Here is a 7,391-nt window from a genome sequence, read left to right as displayed (position 1 = left end):
CATACAGAACCTTCATTCTGAAGGTCTTCTGGATTCATTTGACTTAGAGTCTCTTGAATCTTGCGAGTCTTGTTTGATGGGCAAGATGACAAAGCATCCTTTCAAGGGGAAAGGACAGAGAGCGACAGAGTTATTGGATCTGATACATAGTGATGTATGCGGACCAATGAGCTGTCCGGCTAGAGGAGGGTATATGTATTTCGTTACGTTCACTGATGATTTCAGTCGATACGGTTATGTCTATCTGATGAGACATAAGTCTGAAACACTTGAAATGTTCAGAGACGTCTTTTCTCGGTCCGTCTGTCCCAGAGTCTGGTCCAGGGCTGACCAACTCTTGGTCAGCCGGACCAGATCTGGACAGGCGACCTCGGACTGCTCCTCCGGACTGCGTGATCTGACCAGACTTGGTCCGGGGCTGACCAAACTTGGTCAGCTCCGGACCAACACACTGAAAACTCCTTTTCATGCTCGTTTCGGTCAAATCTCGTTTTCATTCTTCGTATTCTTCACGTATAAGTCCATCCCTCTTGGTGTGTGACCCTGTAGGCCCATTCTAAGTGGTAGTGACTTTAGGAACCTTTCCCGAACCACAAGTCATGGTTAGCCTCTAGCAAGACGCCATGACCACCCATTTAGAATTGAGTTAGAGGTGATCTAACCAAGGCATTAACAGCTCGAATTCTGATCCTTTTGTCTCACGATATCATAAGTTGAACAAGGGCATGGTTTGAGCCACCCTTCAAGTTCAACTGCTTTCTCGTCTTGGCAAATCGACTAATAAAATAGATGCAACTTCATCTATAGCGTGGCCACGCGTTTTCATAGTCCGACTTCCACGAGAGGGCCCAGCGATATCTCTCCTGTTAAGGAAGTGACAAGTCCCATATTGCATGTCTACTATCTCCATATGATTCGTGAACGTGTCTGATCAACGCCGTTATAATCATCCGGTTAAAGACGACGTTTGACGCAGTCAAGACACGCCACTCCTCATATCAGATACTCTAGACATCTCAGGTCTGAGGATCCAAGAACGAACCGCTGTATGAGATTCAAGTCATGACTCTGTCCATGTGACAATCTCATGCGGGTCATCCAGTCACTCGTTCACAACGAGTACCCATGATTGTGATATGCATCCAATGCATCGATCACTCCTCATGCTAGTCTTAATTCAACATTGTTCCCACAATGTTGACTGACTAGGGAGTTTAGAATCATTCGCTAATAATTCAAGGATGCCGAAATATAACAAACATGCCAATCATATAACGGGAATGTAATGTATTCATGAATCAATGAATCAATACAAAGTCAAAATGTCATATTACGGATTATCCCAGAGCATTACAACCAACAATTATAGCAATGTGAGATTTTTTTTTTCAGAACAAATATAACATATTTATATTAAAAAATCTATATTTTCTGTCACTTGCCAATGTGTGTGTGTATATATATATAGTGTGTGTGTGTGTGTGTTTTTGTAGTTGCATGCTTTGGTTGCATGCACGACAGAAGGAAGGACAAGTGTCTGAGCTTTGTAAGCCACCAAACTGAATCCCGACCAGTTTTTGTTACCCATCTTGTTTGGCACAAAGGACTTCCATTTTTTATTTTTTAAAATTTTTATTTTTGTGTTTAATGAGCCAAGCTAGCCTCTCTTTTGGTTTATTGTCCAAATCGTATATATACAGACAGTCCAAAATTTTTGAAAATTGTGGAGAGAATTTCGTGGGTCCATAAAGAATATGATTTTGGACAGCACATTATGATGGTTTTGTTCCTATACATTTAATAATATATATATATATATATATATATATGGTTATTGCATGCCAAGTGTATATATGCTGTTAAATAATAATAAGAATAATTGATAATATGATTAACTAAATATATAATAAAAACTTAATGCTATAAAAAAATTCTAATCAAATAGAAATTATAATAATATACAAATTATCTAATTATATAAAATCTCCGTATTTTCTAATTTATACCACCCAATTTTCTTTTTATTCAAAGTTTAACTGTACTCCTTTTATAACATAAGCACATGACACTAATCAAATGGAACATTCACAAAAAGAAATAAATATTGAACATCTTAATTTTCTTATATACATCTAATACATGTTGTAACATACAATGAAGGAGCGTTTTGCTGTTTTTTGTTCTTTGGTTCCACGTTGAAAAAACCCATCTGAATACTTCCGAGATTATAGAAAATACTATTCTGTGCGTAAATGTGTGATATTAAAAATGTGGTTAATAGAGAAATTATTAATTCTGTAATCACTGATTAATAAATTGCCATTGAATTTGATGGAGAATCCAAAATAAGATTTGAGATTGAATGGAATAATATAAGGTTTTATACATTTCTCTAATAAACCATTGTCTGTCGACGGTGTCTCTACAGTAATCAAAAACAATATTTTCTATGTTTATTTTCAACATTTAGCCGTTTAATTTGAACTTTTGATATAATACACATGATAGTTTTTTTTTTTTACGATAGAACATATATATATATATATATATATATATATATATATATACATGGTATATCTAAAGATGTGGATATCTGTAATGTGATTCTAAGAGCGCTGGGAAGGAGAAAGTTTTTCTCACACACGATGGATCTGTTGCGGCGAATGGCATTCGAAGGGGTTAACCCCAACCTGCAGAGCTTAACTATTGTTATGGATTACTTTATCAGGGCTAATTACGTGCAGAGGGCACTGAAACTGTTTGAAGAATGTGAAGAGTTTGGGGTCCAATGTGATACCGAGCTTTTGAACAAACTCTTACGGTGTCTCTGTGAACGTTTGCAGACACACTTGAGATGTTTGAAGAGATGTTGTCACGTGGTATCGCTCCAACCACGGGGGTCACCACTTCTTTCCTTAAACCGCTATGTAGCTATGGTCCACCTCACGCTGCATTGGTTTTCTATCAAAAAGCAAGAAAAGCGGGTTGCAGCATATCGCAGAGCGCTTATAAACTGTTGCTTCGAGGCTATCGAGATTTGGGAAATGCGGGACATTGTTAAACGTGTGGGACGAGATGCAAGAGAGTGGTTATGCTTGCGATGTGCGAGTATATGAGTACATAGTTGATTGACTATGCAACATTGGGCATCTGGAAAACGCTGTCCTTGTGATGGAAGAGGCAATCCGAAAGGGATTTTGCCCGAACCGGCTTGTTTATAGCAGACTGAGCAACAAACTCATGGCTTCTAACAAAACAGAGATGGCCTATAAACTGTTTCTAAGTATTAAAGAGGCTCGAGGTCGGGAAAATGCCCGCAGATATTGGAGGTCGAACGGATGGCACTTTTAAGCTTAATGTTTCATCTTTTGTTGGTTTAAAGGGGTGGCATTTTCTTTCAGCAAGTTGATATTTTGAGACAGAAACAAGTTGAACAAAATCAGACCACGTAGTCACCGACAACCTCGGCTTCCAAATCCCAACTCCCAAAAAAACTGGGAAGATTCGTTCGATCGCTTGCACTCCACGAAAGTGATTATTGACTTCGAAAGGTCAAATTCCCTCTTGGATTTTGGCTCGAATTTCATCCATCTGGCTAATAATCCCAAATTCCTTTCTCCCAGACATCTTATCTGAATGAATTTCCATTCAGTGGTTTTTTAGGTTTTCAAAATATCTCAATTTCAAAATTTGATGAACGAATTTTAAAAAACCAGCTGGTTTTTGAAAATCTGATGCAAGGAAACGAAATGGAAACAAGAACAGCTGTCATTAGCGCTAACGGTAACATTAATAATTAAATACATGTTAATTAATAATGTATAACAAATCAGGCCGTTGGAGAGATCTTCCCAAACCCTCTTTCCATATCTTCTTCCCTCTCTCCCTCTGCTCTCACTCTGCTCTCTCTCTCTCTCTCTCTCTCTCTCTCTCTCTCTCTCTCTCTCTCTCTCTCTCTCTTTTCTTTCTTTTTTAATTTATTTAAAAAAATGTGGAAAAAATATAATATGGGGAGAGAGAATATATAGTTTAATTTAAAAAAACGCCTTTTTAAAATAATTTGACAAAATTATTTTTGAGAAACTAATTTGGTTTGGACCATTGAATCAGTTTAGAAACTAGCTGTCAACACTACAGAATTTCGATGCCCATAAACAAATAATGGCGGTCGACTAATTAATATTAATTAATTTGAAAAGTATATGTATTGTTTATTTGAACGGTTGACAAAATTTTATCCTATTTTATCACTTAAATACTTCTGGGACAAAAAAATATTCCGCTTGTTCCACTTATATATATATATATATATATATATCAAATTCTTTTTAAAGATTAATTATATATAAATTTATGGTGTTCGATATTTTATAATTTTTATGGTAAAATTGATCATACTAATTGTTTAGATTGGTTTAAATCGTTAACGTCGTGAAAGTCTAAGATGTATATCAGTTACACGCAACTCAAGCGAGTTCTCTCTCGCTCGGTTATCGTCTCCTCCAATTTCAGACCGGAAATATGGCCGGAGAGTCTCCGTCCGCCGCCGCATTTTTGGCTCGTTCAGGTACTGTTCCTATTTGGACCCCACTCGGTTTTGTTCGATTTTCCGATCATTGTTGCATTTGTCCTAATCGATTTTGAGGATTGGTGATAGATTCAAATTTGCCTGCGAACAAATCCTTAGATTGTCCGTGTGATGGACTATTGTGAGCAAAATTGCATCCAATGGATCGGTTTACTGCTGAATGTGAATTCTCAGACAGGATACAATGCTAGCGATATTTGAAATCTGGATACAATTCTCAGATAATGACTAAGCATCATTGTGTAGAAATTGGACCGGTGAATGCCTTACCGTTTTATCGAGTTTGTCCTTCTTGTTCTGATTCACATTCTGGAAAATGCCTTTCCTTCATATCTGTGAAAATTTCTCCTTTTCCCTGGTGCAAACACGGAGCTATAGATGTCTTCCTGTCTGTACAAATAGATGAAATGGATCATAAAACCATTTAGGTGACCTAAGAAGCGAATTGGTTTGCTCTTAGACCCATGTGTTAATGAATAGATTCGATATTCTGGCCTTACCCATTTATAATCTCCTCTCGGGTTCCATCTCAGGGCACTCCAAACACTCTGATGGGTCGTTTTTCTCTCTGCACGTCTCTCGTATTTGCATCAACTCCTCTTCATCCGACATGATAATCTCCATCATTTCAGAGCCTAAACTCGAAGCCATCTGCCTAGACAGATGAATGCTCTTTTCCTTATTGTGGTAAGCTGAACATGCATTGTAGATCGTAACATTTAGCATTTCTGACACACTGAGTTGAAATGCTCATACCATGTTCGTATGCGCTAGAAAACGAGGGTCCTATCTGATAGTAAGGCATGCGAGACTGAATTCCAGTGTCCCTAGTCTACGCTAGTGATCTCCTGATCCTTCGAGTTGCTGGGGCGTATTCTGGTCCGACTTCTTGTTTCTGATGCCATTATGCTTTTCCTTCAGGTGACATGGTTGAAGAACTTGCTCCTCACTCCTTATAATCAGAGTGATCTTGCATTAAAGATTTGCCTCCCTCTTCTTTCAAGGGGAAAGTCCTGCACTATCACCTATGGCACACTCTCAAACAAACTCCCAACATACGCGGAAAAGGTTTTGTTCGGCGCACCGAGCTTTCTCTACGTCTCCTAGTGTAAGTCAAACTGTCCGGAGGCTTATCAGATCGATGAGCAGAAGGAAGAAGAAGAATTGCTTTCTCCACGGGAGAACTTGTTGTTGAGATCGAAAAAAAATCATGCAGCACGAAAACTACATCGAACAAAGATGTGTAAGTTGTCAAATTTAGTGTTTCTGTTGACTTGATAAATTCTTTGTCTAAACATTTTGACCCTCTTTTGATTCTGCTACAGGAATACGATGCAGACAACATGTTTGGGTTGTGGTAATATACAATCTCGATCGCCTATACTTGGTTGTTTAGAGGCATGCTAGAGGAGCGAGTAGTCATTTCTCTCTTGGTAAAACCTAAACTAGAATCATTGAGAGACCCATAAAACATAAAGTTTCTATAAGAAAGTGATCTTTAAAAAACTCATGAGACTGCCACTGACATATATTGTTTTCACCATCACAGAAAATATCATTCTCTTTATGTAGAGCAGTTTGTATATAAAGTTCATAACCACTTCTATTTATCCAAGTAAAAAAACTTATATTGTACGTTTTCTAAAGTTGATGTTGGTGACATGAGCTGAAGCCTAGTAGAAGATAAATGAAAGTGTATTTTCGGTTTGTGTATGGACTAACTTATGTGCATATAACAGTTTGAAGCAAGAGCTGGTCGAGTTGGGAAACTCGTGATTGCAAACCTCGTATAAGCTCACAGCGACGCAGTAACGTTCCTCCACTAAAGCGGCAGAGCGTTCTCGTGCTTCTTGTCTCTTTTTCTTCTTCAAAGATTCAACGTTTATATACCCAATCTTCCTGAAATGCTACTTTGCCTTGGAGTTTTGTTGTCTCGAATTGGAGCTTTTGTGTTGCATAATGGCTGCTTTTTCCTCGCGAAGGTACACATCTTAGTTGCTTAATCCGTGAAAATTACATGGTAATAACATTTTGAAACTGTTGATCTCGACTTTTAACTCTTCTACTTTCGTTAACCATCTTCTCATCCAGCTGAAATATCTCGCGTTTTCAGGATGACTACCAGGTTTTGGACGGGCGAAACATCAGTGAATGGGAACCCATAAACCAAATCTTCTCCCTCTATTGAGCCTCTTAGGGTGCTGCAGTAATGTTCAGTCCACAAGAACTGGTTTGTCGTTGTTGATCTTTGGATCAACAAGTTATTGTTACCTTCAAGACTTGACTTGAGAACTTGTAGACAGATGGTGCAACAGATGACAATTCAGATGCATTGTCTGGGCCATATGGTGATAATGAATTGAACATCTAACACAGCGTCGAGTGTAGACATTTCGGTTTCGATCCAATTCGGTTTCATAAATAAATAAATAAATAAATAAATAAATAAATATATATATAAGATTAAAATTAAAGAACTTTCGTTTGATTAGCTTTCTTATATTTGTTGAGAGGCATGCTAGAGGAGCGAGTAGTCTTTTCTCTCTTGGTAAAACCTAAACTAGAATCATTGAGAGACCCATAAAACATAAAGTTTCTATAAGAAAGTGATCTTTAAGAGGAGTGTTTGGGCGGTTAGATTTGTTTTCGACCGTTTAGCGATTTAACCTCTAACACCATATAATAAGATAATGGTCATTATGTATAATTAGTAAGAACGGATTTGAATATATAGAAAAAACCCTAACTATAATTAATCACCTTATTACCATTATATATATATATATATATACACACATTTAAA

At 37.5% G+C, this 7,391-nt stretch overlaps 1 long non-coding RNA gene and 1 pseudogene across 2 annotated transcripts; both read left to right on the top strand.

The window, feature by feature from the left end:
* Positions 1–2,567: 2,567 nt before the first annotated feature.
* On the top strand, positions 2,568–3,437 carry LOC104824497 (annotated as a pseudogene).
* Positions 3,438–4,445: 1,008 nt separating this feature from the next.
* On the top strand, positions 4,446–6,990 carry LOC104823136. Of its 2 annotated transcripts, XR_773311.2 has the most exons (6): positions 4,446–4,567; positions 5,122–5,275; positions 5,510–5,831; positions 5,914–5,945; positions 6,328–6,570; positions 6,702–6,990. It is a non-coding gene; the product is annotated as an uncharacterized LOC104823136 (long non-coding RNA). The 2 variants fall into 2 exon arrangements; XR_773310.2 differs by having other exon boundaries at positions 5,914–6,570.
* Positions 6,991–7,391: the final 401 nt, after the last annotated feature.

Source organism: Tarenaya hassleriana, unplaced genomic scaffold (assembly GCF_000463585.1).
Source record: "Tarenaya hassleriana unplaced genomic scaffold, ASM46358v1 Cleome4, whole genome shotgun sequence".
NCBI lineage: Eukaryota > Viridiplantae > Streptophyta > Magnoliopsida > Brassicales > Cleomaceae > Tarenaya > Tarenaya hassleriana.
The sequence above is the reverse complement of the archived record's forward strand: the minus strand, read 5'-3'. Positions and strand labels throughout refer to the sequence as shown.